The sequence below is a fragment of the Anopheles arabiensis genome, chromosome 3, assembly GCF_016920715.1.
Source record: "Anopheles arabiensis isolate DONGOLA chromosome 3, AaraD3, whole genome shotgun sequence".
NCBI classification, from domain to species: domain Eukaryota; kingdom Metazoa; phylum Arthropoda; class Insecta; order Diptera; family Culicidae; genus Anopheles; species Anopheles arabiensis.
This window is the reverse complement of record NC_053518.1, coordinates 13,859,462-13,875,468: the sequence shown is the minus strand read 5'-3', so window position 1 is coordinate 13,875,468 and position 16,007 is coordinate 13,859,462. Positions and strand designations below refer to the sequence as shown.

Here is a 16,007-nt window from a genome sequence, read left to right as displayed (position 1 = left end):
CTAAGTGATTGAACTATTCCATTATATGATTCAAAACCCAGTAACAATAATCTTGTATGAGTGATGCACTTAATTAATTTGTATTGCCAGTGTACATAAAAAGAATGGCACTTAAATGAGAATTATTTCTCTGTAGCAAACACAACTTCTACTACCATCGTACTCTCCCTCACAATAAATTAGTTGACCACCACTGACTTCATTGTGCGTCGCATCCGTTACGGTTGCCGCAACAGTTCGGTTTGGCCTACCGGAACCGCCAGAAATCACACGACAGTGAGCTCGAACGGACGTACAGAAGAAGTGTGCAAGCACGAGCGCGCGCGCGAACGCCACAACGCCCTCTCAACGCCGAACGCGAACGACCGAGCAAAGCGGAAAACGGTAAAAACCACCCCCGAACCCCGTCCCCCAAAACCGAGTTGGTTTGGCCCGGGGTGCACCTCACCCCCATCACCCACCTAAGGGTGGCGAATGTGCCTGCCGGAGGAGCGTTACTGCATCCTCAGTGTTGTTATCTGTGTGTGCGCGATTGTGTGCTATAATGTGTGTTCGAGTGTTGGTACGAGTCTAGTTGCCTTTTTTTCTTTCTTTTTGTTTTAAATCACGTCTGATAGGGAATTGTAGTATCTCGGTGAAGTGATTGCGCTCGACCAATACACAGAGAGTAAGAGAGAGAGCAAGAGGTGCAAGGGTCCGGAGGGCAGAATGGGCAATATTATTGTTATTATTTTGATTGCATTTGCCGATCAAACGTGAGGGAAAAGGAGAGCGCGCGCGCACACAAACAAGAAGGGAAACATCCACAGCTAGGGGGACGCGCGCACGTGCGATCGCGCGCTGTGGTGCAAATTGTATTGCACAAGTGCAATTTGCATTCACGGGGCCGAGAGAGGATCTCACCATCCGCTTGATCGCACACCACCGTTGCACGACGGAGCAGTTTCCCTGTTTTGCTGTGACCAAACTATTTCGACGCCCGTGATGGCGCCCGTTGCCCGATTTTTCGACTCAAAAACCCTCCAAACGGAAGGGCGGTGGTTTTAAAACTGTGTCAAAGGTGAACCCGATGCAAACCGATCGCCCATTCCCTCAAGGGAGCGGGCTGAACAAACGGATCGTGTGGCACCGCTTGAACAGGAAGAAAGAAAGGGGCTCAAAGTAGGCGCGTCCGCAACCCTCGCGTCTTTGTGTCTTGGTTCAGTTGCGTTTCTGCAGCAGCCTTCTCTCTCTCTCTCTCTCTCTCTCTCTCTCTCTCTCTCTCTCTCTCTCGCTCTTTGCTTCCCTTTACTTTCTTCTCGAAGCAAAACAAAAGCGTCCATTTTTCATCACCTACTGAGTGAATGGTTGAAACCGTCAAAGTCCAAAAACAAAACGTACGGCTACTGCAAGAAAATCGACCCCAGCAGCAGCCCTTTCCGGTCCACCTACAGGCGCACTATCGTCTTCGGTCGCGTTTCGTTTGAACATGAGTGTGTGTGTGTGTGCGTGTGTTTGAGGTCTTTATCTTAATTTGAATCTCTCTGTACGCCGGAGAGGCGGGGAGGCTGTCGAAACAAAAACGCTGTCAAAAACGGAAGCCCCATCCGGCAGTGACACGTTTGTGACAAGTGGTTGCAGTGTGTCCATGTGGACCAGATGTCTTCCAACCCCCATTTCTTGGGAGGAGGGCAGTAGTGGTGAGCGTTTTTTGTAAATTTTCCGGCAAACCCTGTCACAGTATTGGTGAAGCGACGGTCACCGGTTCACACCGACCATAACAAGAGCGCGTGTGTGTGTGTGTGTGCCGTAGCATTTGTAAACACAGCCCGGTTGGCGGGGGGGCGAAGCGTTTGTGTTTGAACAAAAGTTTGAAATGTTTCGTTGCCAAGGTACCACACACGGTCAAAGTAGGTTTCTTTTCCCCCCTTTTTTTTGGAGAGAGGGGAGGGTTTGGTAGCCATTGAGAAAGAACGCAGCACCGTGCGTACGTCATCCGGTACGGTTTTTCAGTTTGCTTTCGCGCATTAATCATCACACACTACTCTTTGCTATTATCATTATCGGCTGCCGAGTTGGGGTGACTCAGCGTTCCGCTCGGCCCGACCGAGGTCGTCAGCTTTCGTCGATCAGTAAGAGTTTTTGTGTTGTGTTACGGTCGCCTCCTGCTCATATGCTCTTGCTCGTGACGTTTGCAGATCGTGTTTAATGTAAGCGCAAGGTAACGGCTAGCCTATCAAATGCATCCCCTTCTTATCAGTGCACGTGGAAAGTGAACCCCTGATACCCTAAAAGTAAGTGAAAAGTCACCAGTGAAAAGTGGTACGTGTGTGACATAAAGATTCGGCGCCCCGTTTTCCGAAGTGCTTCGCAGCCCGTTATATTGAGCACCCATAAATGATAACATAGCTACTGGTGGCAGTACCAAAACCTAAAGCAGAAAGTGTACTATCGACGAAAGCAGACCCAGAGTTCCGGCCGACACCACCCTGCAAAAGGTAAGTCACACATACACACACACAAACATTAATGGCCGGCCAGATTTGTCGGCTGAAGCGCCGGAACAGCACATTTGGCGGCGAGCTCGCTCGACCGAAACCGTTCAACACACCGCCAAACGTCCCGGAAACGCTCCATCCATCCGCCTCAATCGATTAACAGCTTTGTGTGAGTGTGTATGTGGTGTCATTTGACAAAAAAAAAAGAAAAAAAAAACATATCGCTCGCAAATATTTTGTACTGTGTGGATTCTCCCATTTTGCACTCGTCCAAACGGTTGCCCTTTCTTTTCGGTTCAGCTGGCACACTGCGCGGTGTTGACGCGGTAGCAATTTGAATGCGCGATGAGTGCGAGTGCGTCACACCCAGTGCCAGTATTGGCCGGCCGGACGTGTACATCACCCGGGTTGAGGAAGGAAGTGCACCCGGTTTTTGTTAAAGCTTCGGCAAACGGTGATGCATTCGCCGCGCAAATAAACAGATCGGTGCGACCCGGGTGTGGGAAGATCTCTGCCCACACAATGTATAGCCGCAGGCCGCTGCCGGTAGGTGCAATTCCGTCTTGAACTCGAGCAAACTACTACACCCGAAGCGCGTGGTGGCGCAAAGAGGCGTTAAGATTGTCTTGTGTAGACTGATAAGAAGCGGGGCAAAATTTATTGTTTTGATAAATCTTCTCTCACTCTCTCTTTCGAGGTGTCTGAGTAGGCGATGGCGCTCTAATCCTATTACTCTATTACGCTAACCATTGCGAGTAGGCCCTCATCTTGATCCTAGACCTTCCATCTCTTAAATCCAAAGCGTCATTGAGATGTGGAACCTCAGTAGGTAGCAGTAGTGGTAGTAGTGCTCTTCAATCTTTCTTCCGAATAAAGATACGTTCCACTACCGAACACCAACGGAACGAGAAACACTTCCCCAATTTCACCGCTTCCCTTCAGAGACAGTTCCTGCTAAATATAAACCTCAGCTCGAGGTCAGCAGCACGCAGGGCAATACAGCCGAAACGGGTCAGTAGTTTGTTCCGATCGTTCGATTATGTAAATCGCTATCCACAACTATACCCGCACACGCACACACAGCAGCGTAACGGCTGTTCCACAGTAACGGCGCAATTGTGTTTGACACATCTATGCCAAAACAGGTCAATCACTGCGTACGTACACGATCGAGCAAAGCAGAAAACGCAACCGAAGCGTCACAATGTCAACATTGATGGTAGCAGGCAGCAAAGCGAGTGTAATAGGCCTCGATACTATTTTTTTTTTGTCATGTGAGGTTGCGCTATTGCGTCGAAGATGAAGAGACGCGTTTTTTGTTTTTGCTGGCGCTGTTAGTACCTACCACCACGGTGGCTTCTGAAGGCCACTGGCAGTTGTCCGTTGTCGTCGAGCACAGAAGGCTACGGACACCATCATCGCCTACTGCTGCTGCTGCTGTGGTTAACCGAACGTTAAGATAGCACTAAACCTCGGCTCTGTTTTGGCTCACCGTTTAGCGCACACTGGAACCACCTGAGAATTGGGCCAACTTTCACCTCACAGAAGCAAAGCATCGACAGACACAACGGGTGGATCTTGACCTTCGTGGTAATGGTTTGGCCGTTGGATTGCGTTGCGTCAGTTGGAGCATGCCACATGCCGGAACCGGCACACCTGCCCCCTCCCCCCCCCTCCCATTCTTTAGCACGGTAACGGCAATGACCTTACAGAGATCACCACGGGTACCACCGGCGGACTCTTAATCTCGCCCTTAGCCCTTAGAAGAGAGCCACTACACTGTCTGGCATTGCCACGACCACTTTGGACGCTTCAAGTTCCAGTTTGCGATCAGATCGACGCAAAACAGGTTTGCCCGTCCACGCCGTTCGGGTCCGTTTTTGGGTGATTGTTCCAAGTTTCAGACAATTTTTATTTCCCCCTCCCCCGTTGCCCAACCTGTAACCCCTTCATCCCTGGTGGCCCCTTCCACCGATTGTGTTTCAAGGATGAAGGCATAAATAAGACGCCGTGGACGCCGTGACCGTCTGACGGTCTCTCCTACCTCTCCCAGATCGTGACGGTCTCCTGGAGTCCTCCGGCCCGGGCTGACGTTGGGAGGTTATTTTGCGTTAAAATTTTTTAATGCTCTGGCTAGCTCCTTCACCGCCACGGTTTACCAGACGAACGTTGATAGTGGTGTGTGTGGTGGCTTGACGCGTATGTCACCCGCCCGGTCTGTAGCTGCGTGTGCCGATGATCGGTTATGATGAGCAAAATGCTATTGTGTTTTTATGCAAATCCTGCCGCGCGGCTGACCGAGAACCGGGTCCACGATTTTGTCGTCCGGAGCGTTTTGCAAATCGCTTCTGTGTGCGGGTTTTTGTTTTTTTTTTTTTTGTATTATCTTCCTCCGGCTGTCGCTTGCACAGATGATGATAAAGGTCAGCCAGGCTCGGGAAGGGGTTGAGGTGAGAAATGGTGAGATTTATGAAAAAGACATACACATTTCGGCCCACATGCTGACGGAACGGTGGAATGTGCGCCAGCGTCCACCGAATCCGATTATGGATCTTTCTTTCTTTCTCTCCCGTTTTTGTTGGCTATAATTTTAAAACCCCATCTGATCTTTAAATTCTTTTTAAACTGGGGTTGATTTCAAGCTCATTCGAATGGATTTTTGTTTGACTGCGAGTCGTAAAACAAATACAAATACGTCTCTAGCAGAACAGCTCAACCAGGGGGAGTTTTCCCCTGTTTGCGAGTTCAATACTTTGCTGAACTGGTGTGTTAGTTTTGTCTCCAGATGTCCCCGGGGATTGTTTGAACATATTTTCTACGGAAGGTCGATGCATTCTTGGAGATTTTCTTTTTTTTTCTTGAAGAAATCAATGTCCTATCTTTAAGGGGCTATGCTTTTGGATAGCATAGATTCAAGGTCTTTTGCTCAGCATCATTAAAACACACATATAATGGTCTATTTTTGGGAGGTTGAAATGGCCGTAGGACTCTATAATATGTTTACCTTCAGCTCTGGGACACTTTGTTTTGTCTAGACTAGCTGCTAATTCACTGCCCAATTAAATTTAATGATACAAGTTTGTATGAAATCTGAATCTAGGCTTTAATGCCTGTTGTGCGATTGCAAGACAAGAAACAACAGAAGACTTTTAATTTGCGTAAAGATGGAAAAGTATGATGTTGCATTATTTTTTCCATACATTTGCAAATCAATTCATGTTTTTTTTAAACTTTTTTTAGATCCAATTAAATAAAAATTGATTCTAACATGCACGAAGAAAATCAAAAATTCACTGGCAACACTAGAGTATTACCGAGATAAGATTAGCTTATATTTAAATTAAGATAAAAAATAGACGTGGTTAATCAATCTAAAGTCAATCGATCAATTAATTAAAACAAAAAACAAAACAAAAACAAAACGAACAGACAGGATGCGCAAAAATCGAACCAGAAATACATTGAGGCCGCTAGGAGCACGCGTAGGGATACGAATTGAGAGAAACCTTTAGAAAGGACTAGAATCAAGATTTTGTTGAAGGGTTTTAAGCAAAAACTTGAATTTTATCCGATTGGAGCGTTGAATGATACGAAGACATCAATTGGAACAACTACAGAACAGACTCAATGTTCTCAATGAAAACTCAAGCAACCATCGTTCCGATCACTGATCAAATCAGTAAAAGGAATGCGAAAGAAGTATTTTTCTGAGTTTAGTCTTAAAATGGCAGAAGAAAATGATCAGGAAGTTCACGGTGCACATAACAGGGACCTGTCTAGACCTATTTTATATTTTCCGACAGTCAACTTTACGTCCGTCTATCGAACAACAGATACTGATTCTCACGAACAACGATTTTAGTGTAATAATTACGTCTTGGACAGTGACCTGGACTGGGTTATCAGTCCAGGATATCGTAGGGAACACATAGACAGCGCTTCAGAGTTTGTGTGTCTATTTAACATTACATATCAAGCTCTACAGCAATTACCATTTGTTTTATCTTTATCAGTTATACATAAAATTGTTATTATATTATCGCGACAGAAACCAACACGAGGTTGACCAACATTAAGCATTCTAAAAGTCTGAGTGCGTGAACTTAAAATGCTAACCCTTTTAAGATGCTGTAGTTGTGTAATCCATTTCTTATGCAATACACAATCATGTTTAAAGCATTGTTCAAATGGACAATTGTAGCTCCATTGGGAAACAAAACAAACCAAATTGCTGGCGGGTATTTAAACAGGCACACGGGTGACATCAAACCAGCTCCACTACCGCCACCAACAACAGCAACAGTAATAGCAGTAACCGCACAAACCCTCCACTTCAATCAAACCGAATCCCTCAGGGCAGCAGTGTGCAGCATTCGACTTTGACCGATTGTTTCTCAGCCTGCAAAACCATCTGCCCAGCCGGCATCTTGCTGTATGATATTCCGTCGATCGAACGTCGGCAGCACCAGCTCCAGACCGCAGACCGTTGTTGTCGAGCAAGCGCAAATGTCGTTCGCTGTTCGGACCCCCTCCCGGGTGTCGATCGTTCTTTATGTAACTTTATTAGACGAGTTTCGCGAAGGTTTGCTAATTGTGCCAATCACAGGCTGTTATTCCGCCCGCGAACTAACCCCGCACACTGATCGCGTACGGCCGTAAACTGCGAATCAGCCCAGAAAGGAAATGGATATGGCGGAGGTCCAGTTTTGCTTGCGAGCTGTGAAGTTTTAGCATTCAATGGTGAAGTGGATTACTTAATAGATTTTTTTTATTAAGCTTGACAGTATTGGAGCATTCACTGTACCTATAGAATAAAAGCTACGTTTTCGTAGAAATACTCAACCGAATCTATTCATCCCGGGGCAAGCTGTCGCTTCTGATTGCACGTGATTTTGTTTCGTATTTCTGTTTGTATTTTTCGTTTCTCTCCACGCTTGATGAAGCAGTAATTACAGCAGCATCCTTCTCCATTAGAGCGTACACAAACATGTTTGCAGCGTTGCTTGTGCAGTGTGCTGACATTTTAATTGTCAATTGAGACAGCGTGGAACGTAATCAGATCCACAATCTTCGGGGCGATTGTGTTTCACCGCAGCTGTTGTCTGTATTGCGTAGTAATCGTATGGCTGGCTTGTGCTTGTAATTTTCCCGACATTATGCATGAGCACTACAGCACAAATCGGTTTCACTGTGGTGATGTGAAAAAAGCCAAGCTCGTACATAATAAATAACACGATTTAAATAATAAAACCCAAAATTCGGCTCAACAGAGCCGGTCCCCCGAATAATAAGTGCGGGGATTATTCTTTCGATTTTGGGCCAGCTACGTTTAGTTGACCTTTTTTGCCTTCTCCACCCAAAAATGGTCAAAATGTTACCCTTAGCCCTTGGGCACTAGAGAGCAAAAATCCCCCTGAGAAGGACACTTAGTCAACGTGTCCGCTTTGGGGAATGTCCGCAGGGTATGTAGGAGCCCGAAAACAGAGAGCGAAAGCGATTCGATGTAAATTGGCTACAGCTACATGTTTTTAATCTTCATTAGTCCTTTCGGCTAGTGGGCGCCTTTGAAGCTCTCTCTCTCTCTCTCTCTCTCTCTCTCTCTCTCTCTCGTGATGTTGTTGGTGTTATTGTGTTTTGCAAATCAGAACACAATTGGCTGTCGGTACGGGAAAAGATTATAAACGGTGAAAAAAGCTGGAATTTGCACAACAACAAAAGAAGCTTTTCCTGGTATGAGAGTGGTAATAAAGGAGGGATGAATTAATTTGATTTCTTGTTATCATTTTTACATAAATAATTGAGATTTCATATTGAATGAAGAAAATTTTTTTTCGTTAAAGTTAATCCCTAGCAATTGTTCCACAGGTTGTTCAACCTGAATAAATAGGAAACGTTAATCCATAAATATTAATCTATGCGAACCAAACGAGAGCTGCCTCAGTGTATGGAAAGTCAACCTTGGCACGATAAATCACAAACAGATTTTACGATTTTAATAGGAAATAGCAAACAGGAAAAGCTTTATTTGAATTGTCAAAAAAAAAAATCGTTGCAATTTCTATTATTTATAGCATTTTTACGTATAAATCAATTATAAAGAAACAAATTCTGGTTTTATTTTTCCGTTTTAGTTTGAGTTCTGATTTGAAACTATTCAGACAATAATTTGAAACTCTCACATGTTTTATACGGTTATTTGGTATTGGATTTTGTTAGTTTTACTTTGCCTCTTTATTATCATTATTTATAGAATAATTATTTTGATTTTTACACGTGGAATTGCCTTTGCTTGACACTTCGAAGATCGAAAAACTTCGAAAAAATATAATATTTAAGTATCTGGATTATGCTTGGTTGTTTGTGTGAGAATATGCACTGTGCACTATCTTCGTTAAACTCTTTATGTAACCTTTTCGATTTCCACACATCCCTGTCAGTTTTCCGTGTAAGATACTCGCTAAATTCCTCTTCACAATTCTGATCACTATACTCACATTGCTCTTGGTTAGGTAATACGTTAGATTCATGTAGTATAGATTAATATTAAAAAATCTGCATAAATTTGCAATTTTTAAGGCATATATAAATAAAATAATTATGTTTAATTCAAAATCCATTTCAAATAATTAACCTTAAATCCAAATAAACGTCGTCACAACTTGCGTACCAATAAAAATAATAAATAATGTGAAATCAATGTAATAAAATGACAAAATTAAAATAATATAATTATAGTTTATTAATACACATTAATACATTTTGATTTGTGTAAAATTTAGTATCAGTTGCGAAAATATTTGACTTTGAGGGGTGAAATATACAATAGAATTACAGAATCATTTTGTAATTTTTGAAGGTTTCAAAACAAATACTCAGCAAATTGTAATAGGGATTGACAGTAGTAGCTATGTATTTTTTTGCGAAGTTTTTCCGCTTCAAGGGCCCACACACTGTCCGTTTAATACAAGGTTAATAAATATCAAAATATTACGGAACGGATGGGCCAATCAGTGAAAGCGCCTTTTTAGACCAGAAACGGTCTCATTGCCACAGTTTCCACATTACAAGGGCTAACCAGTTGTTTGCAAGATGCAATGGAATATATTAAAGGCTACCTTTTAGTCTTACAAAAAGCATTTTATTGGTAATTCACGGAAGTTACTTGGCCATAAAAGAGTAATGGATAAACAGAAACAAATGTTACATAAAAATGTATGCATATTTAATCTGTTTCTACCTCAAACCAAATTATTTCCAACAAATGAAATGATTATTTCCAACAAATTTTCGAATGAAACGATGGAACATGTAACAATCATGTATTTCTCTCATAAAATTTTTCATCATAACTTGCAGCAATAAATCACAACAAAATTTCACCAATGTTTTTAATATCACCCTATTCATGCCAATCTTTCTTACTTATTTTTACAGAATAACATCAGCCCAAAAAAGGCAGCACCGTTTCGCAAGCAGTAGCAGCAGAACAGCGACCCAAGCCAGGCTGGTGTTTCCAGCACGCCAGCACGAGTTTGCGGTTATCATCTTCTGGCTGGACGCGTAGTGCGTTCACGCTCCCCGGTTGATTGATTTATTTGCGAGGTAATAATGATTGTTTACTGACGCTCCTGGTGAGTCTCGAGTCACACATTTCTATGGTTCCTTTTTTCTGCGTACTGGCAAAGACTGGCGCTCTATTGCTTTTATCTGCCCTGTTAGTGGGTGTGAACGGGTCCAGCACATCGTTTCATTAATTTAATTGAACTCAGCACACTAACAAACACACTGTCCTGTGTGTCTGTCGGTAGAGCGAAAGAAAGTAAAGTAAAGAAGAACGCAACGGCTAATTGTTCCCTTGATTCGCGCTCAATGAAAGTGTCCTGACAGAGTGCAGGCTGCAAGCAATTCAACAATCAACAAACGTGGTCGTCACATCATCAAAATGCATTGCGCGTGCAAAAAACTGACCCTAGCAGTGTTTGCGTTTGTGGGGTTTTGGTCCGCCAAAAGAAAAAAAAAAAGACGTCAAGAGGAATTAAATTTACACGTGCCACCATCATCAACACCAAGTTCGCTCGTGTATGGAGCAATTTCTCGACTCGAGCCGTTGAGCCGTGGGTCAGTCCCTTGCTGTGTTTTACTGCATTGTCGCCCCATCAAAGGCAAGCGAGTTCGAACGGGAAACCAACGGGCATGTCCGGCATGTTCATCCTTCTGCTGTCAACTAACGGGCGTCAACCGGGCTCCATCTGCAACCTCCCATCTGTAGGAGACCACGAACAGGGGGAACGATCCTTTAGCTGCGCATTTTTGTTAGTTAAAGCTCGCCCTAAAAACAATGGAACTGGCATTTGGATTTTATGGCGAACGTTTTGCTGTTGACACTGTTCGGTCGGGCTAATACCTCCGCTGTGGACCGCGCCAGCATTTTCTCTCTCCCCTTATCCTATACCCAAAATGCGCATCGCATCGCAGTGAAACTGTTTGGATGAGTCGTAATAGTCGCGAACTAGTTTTCCTTTTCCTGCGCTCCCCTTTCTCCACGCCTGGAAAGCGTGTGGAAGACGTGCTTTTGATTGACGTCACGACTGCGCATCTTTTCCATTTGTTCACCCACATTGGCGGAGGGAATGAATTTTTGGGGAAGGCAAGAGGTGGCATCCACCAGTTGCGGTTGGACGCAACGGCACCGAGTTTACGCGGCTGTTCGTTCGCAGCTTAACGGCCTTCCTGTTCGCGCGGTTTTCTTCGCCCGCTGAACTGAAATGATAGGTCAATAGCAATTATTTTCCATGATACACAGGCAGCACACACACATACTCATCCAAGCAATGGAGCAATGTTTATATTTACCTCGCGATCGTGGCGTTGGATGATTCAATTACTTCGATAAGATTCGGTCGGTTCCCCATGGGCGTGTAATCGAGAACCGCAATACGGGAAAGTAACTGGAATGGCGTATGGAGTCCACCCCCCGGGGGGTGGAAAACAAAGAAAGATACTTCTAATGGTCCCCAACACACACACACACAGCCAAATTCACCATTCACCTCCATTTATTGCTCATCAAAATGCTCGAATTTCTTCTAGCATGTGCGTGATCTTTCGCTCTTCCGTTTTTTTTTTTCGGGGAAAAAGGATTTCCTACCAGGACAAACGGATATTTATAGACACGTGGGCACGATTCGCGCTCACCTCATTAGCTTGACTTTTGCCCGGCGCTATCGGGCAACTATCGCATTACCAGCTGCGCCCGCGTGAAAGTGGATCATTATTTTTATTTTCATCTCCATTGCGGGGCGCAATTTCCTTCGCTTTGTTGGTGCTTTGGGCAATAACAATGGTTTTGCGGGGCATTTAAACTGTCTCAAGCGTGTATGTTGCGTAATGCCCGCGCGTGTGTGTGATCATCAATAGACTCTCATAATACTAATTCCATGCGCATCAAATCGGTCAATGTCGAGGCAAATAATAATGGGGCGCTGGTGGGTACTCAGGACATAAAATTCATTAACACCCGCCACGCTGGGTACACACATGCACCGGAACCGGAGGAAACATATTAATCCAAAACTCTTCCCCATCATTGCCTTGACTGACTTTTTGAACAGTTGGGGCCTTCGGGTGGATGGGGATGGTGAGGTGCGGTACCCGATTGCTTATTGCTTTCGACAATAGGAAGGAAAATTCCTTCGGCTTTTGTCATTGCCGTCGATATCTTTGTCGATGTGTCACGTCCTTGAAGCGTATCCGTGATGACGAGCTGACACACACTCTGTCCACTCCGTCTGCCTCTCTATCTCTGTCTCTTTTTGCTTCTCTTGCTCTCTGACCGTTGTCTAATGCCACACAATCACATCCTTTTGTGTTGAGAGCTCCAAGAAAACCGGACCGCAGGATGAAACTTGCTTTCACAATCCTTCCACACACACAAGCTCTCGTCAAACAGCGCGTTTTACGTCCCTGTCTCCTTGTCTCCAGAATAGGGAAGAGAAGGGGATACATTATTTTTAGCCCGCCGGGGACATTATCCCTTCTTCCCGCTGCCCACACAATCACGGCGATGACGACGACGGCGAAGACATTTGATTGATACGCCGAGGCGCTCCGTAAGGCAGGATAATTCTGTTACGCTTCCCGGCTGTCCTGAGCTGTCGCTTGTCCCATGCCTGAAGGATGTGTTTGTGGACTCGACAAAATGTCGAGAAAGGAAATTTTTGTTTGCTTCCTTTCTTTCCTTCTACTATGCGGCACAATGCTTTGCACATCGCTGACATTCTCCATAAACATGCACTCGTTATGCAGAACAGACGCGTGTGCGTGTGGGAGTTGAATGATGCATTTTTATTGAGTGTGGGTACACACTGATGGGCTGCGTACTTGTGACAAGTGCGCACTACAGCGTTAGAAGAGCGTAATGGGAGAGTTTAGCTAAGTGCAGAAATGGCACCTACCGAGTTTAGTGTGTGTTTAATGGTTGCGGTTTCTCCAAGTGTCGCATTAAAAGAAATAGTTGAACCCCTATTTTCGTATTTTCTTGTTTATATCGCTACAACCATGTACATATATGACATCTAATGCACACAACACATATGAAAACGGAGAAATTACACTTCACGAGAAGCCATATCTGTCCAAGAATGGTTGTCAGAATTTATGTTAAAGTTTGTCTCACATGTGTCTCGGTGTTCTTGGAACCCTATATTTTCAAAGGACTTCTAACTAATTTTAAACATTTTTAAAGGGAATTTTTTATTCCGAGGACTGATTTGAATACAGAAAATAAGGGCTAGCGGGTCCTTGCACTATTTGAATACTGACCAAATTTGAAAAATGATTTGGAAACAGCGATCATCAGCGATATCAATTTTGTGTTGAAGCTGTTTATCATTTGTGCCTAGAACTCATCGCATCTTTCCCAGACGATTTGTGTTATATTCAATGGCACCTTCTGCATAAGTTGGTTTTTATCATTAAAAAGAATCATTGGCATTTTATCATTCGTTTATGGCGTTTTGCGTTTTGATAAAAATATAGGAACGAATATGTGATGGGTGTAGTAATGGGTGAAGTAAGTACAAGAGCGCAGCGTAGCAAGCTCGCCAGGCTCCGGTGGGCTGGCCATGTTGTACGCATGGAAACGGACGACCCAGCCCGTAAAGTGTTTTTAGGCCGTCCACAAGGACAGAGGAGGCTTGGTAGGCCCAAACTGAGGTGGCAAGATGACGTGGAGGCTTCCGCCATTAAGGCCGAGATAACGGACTGACAGACGAAGGCGCGAGACCTTGAGCGGTTTCGGACACTCCTGAGGCAGGCCAAGACCGCAAAGCGGTTATAGTGCCGGATAAATAAGTAAGTAAGATCCGACCTCCATTATCCAGAGTCGTCTAGAGTCGTCCGGAGTCGAGGTCGTAAAGAGTCGGAACCATCCGGAGTTGGAGTCGGCCGAAATCAGAGTCAAAATCGTTGTGTTGGAGCCGGAGACGACCAGTATAAATTCCCTATTATTTTAAAGGAATAGTTCCAAAATTAATCCGTCTTTGGCACGATTTGACAGAAAAATCCGCTTCGCTAATGTAATAGTGATTTCGATTTTTCCGGAGTCGGCATCGCATTACCAATAATCGGAGTCGGATCGGAGTCTCATGGGAGCACTCCAGAGAGCACATCAGTAGTTCGGTGCATTGTAGCATCATACCAACGAAACCAAATAGATCAATTGCTCTACTATTCCAAGGATGATATGAATTTCCTCATTTGTTTGTTTTACCCTTTTTCTCTATTGTAAGAAGTACATTCCCAGAAGAATTCGTTTGATCATGTGTGATCTTTGTAGTGGGAGACTTTCAAGGTATAATTATCGACTGGTAACATAGATGGCGAACTGTGCATGATTAGGAGCATAACGAACATTTCTAGTACAACCATGTACATGATGGTGTTATGTTCTTTCAAAATAAACACGATGTGTTTAGTTGGAGCTTGGACGCTAAAATCATGCGCAGCGCGAGCTGCGCATTCCTTTTTATTTGAAACTGACCGCATGTCAAGAGCGATAGCTATCGCTTAAACCGTGCACAACGGTTTCAGGTCATGGCAATATTGGTCATAATGCCATAACACGCCCAACCAAAAAATTTTTTTTTTTTTTTTTTTTTTTTTTTTTTTTTTTTTTACATACAATATTTCTTAATCCTATTTTTATGGACGATTTCTGTTCTATCACCTATCTTTAGTTCAACATTTGGACCGGTTTCTTTAATAATAGTATAAGGTCCTAAAAATGGTTGCTCTAACTTACTAGCCGTTTCATTTCTCAACAAACATTGATCTCCTGGCTCAAAAATCTTGATTTTACTTGTTTGGTCATACTTTAATTTTACCTTATGTTTGTTATTTATGAGCTTTTCTCTGACTTCTCGATGTGAAATTACCAATTTAGCTTGTAAGGTTTTTATATAGTTGTCTAAATCGTAATGCATTTCCTTTTTAGGGTTTTCTAAGCAATTCGAAGGAATATTAGGCAGTCGGCCATATAATAAAAAGAAAGGGGAATAACCTGTTACTGTATGTACAATGTTGTTGTACGAAAACTCATAGAATTGAATCCAATCCTTCCAAGCTAGTGGGTTGTCTTTGCAATGGATTCTTAGGAAATTCCCTAACATTTTATGTGAATTTTCCAAGGCTCCTATGCTTTCATGGTGATATGCCGTGGAATTTAGTTTTTCAATATTAAGTTGTTTGCAAAGTTCGATGAATAGTTTTGACATAAACTCTGCTCCTCTATCCGTGCAAATGATTTTTGGTATCCCATATTTGAGAATTACTTTTTCTACGAATGCCTTTGCTACCGTTTCCGTTCTTTTGTCTGTAATAGGTGTTGCTGTGATGAATTTAGTAAGATCGCATTGTGTTGTCAAAATATATTCACAACCTTCTACTTTCACAAGTGGTCCTACCAAATCTAAATATATTTTTTCCATGGGCTCGCTAGCAGTAGACGTTATTGTTAATGGTATTTTTGGTTCACTTATCTTTTTGTTCACCTGACACTCTTTACATTTTTTAACCATGTTCCGTACATCTGTATCTATGCCCTTCCATGTATATCGTTGTTTAATGGTTTTCAACATTCTATTTACTCCTGCATGTCCTGCTGTAGGCAGAATATGATGATCGTTCATAATGAGCAATTTTAATTCTTTTCACAATCTTTGATTATTTTTATATCCCTTTGCATTACTACTATTTTTGGAAGGTTTTTTATATTTATCATTTTGATGTTTTCAAGAAGTTTTTTGATCTTCTCATCATATTTCCTTATTACCAGTATCACCTCTTTCCCTATTTTTTTTTTATTTTCAAAATATCGAGCAATATTCTCCGTAGATGAATTATGCTTTGTGTATCGGGAATTTTGATTTTTTCGTTTGTTGCTACAACATTTTTTATCTCAGGGCAAACTACGAGCTCTACGAATACAGTTTTTGATGAAGGCTGTGGATTGTTCGGAATGTTCTTGTCTGA

General features: G+C 43.2%; 1 protein-coding gene across 2 annotated transcripts in view; it reads left to right on the top strand.

Moving 5' to 3' along the window:
• The first annotated feature begins 273 nt into the window (after nucleotides 1–273).
• Nucleotides 274–16,007, top strand: part of LOC120903503 (dual 3',5'-cyclic-AMP and -GMP phosphodiesterase 11-like) — a 101,119-nt gene continuing 85,385 nt past the window's right edge. The window contains exons 1-3 of one of the 2 annotated variants that reach the window (XM_040312978.1): nucleotides 274–384; nucleotides 2,240–2,477; nucleotides 9,912–10,079. The gene's annotated coding sequence lies outside the window, so the exon portion shown is untranslated. Of the gene's footprint in view, nucleotides 385–2,177; nucleotides 2,478–9,911; nucleotides 10,080–16,007 lie in introns of both variants that reach the window. The other variant, XM_040312977.1, reaches the window with a different exon arrangement.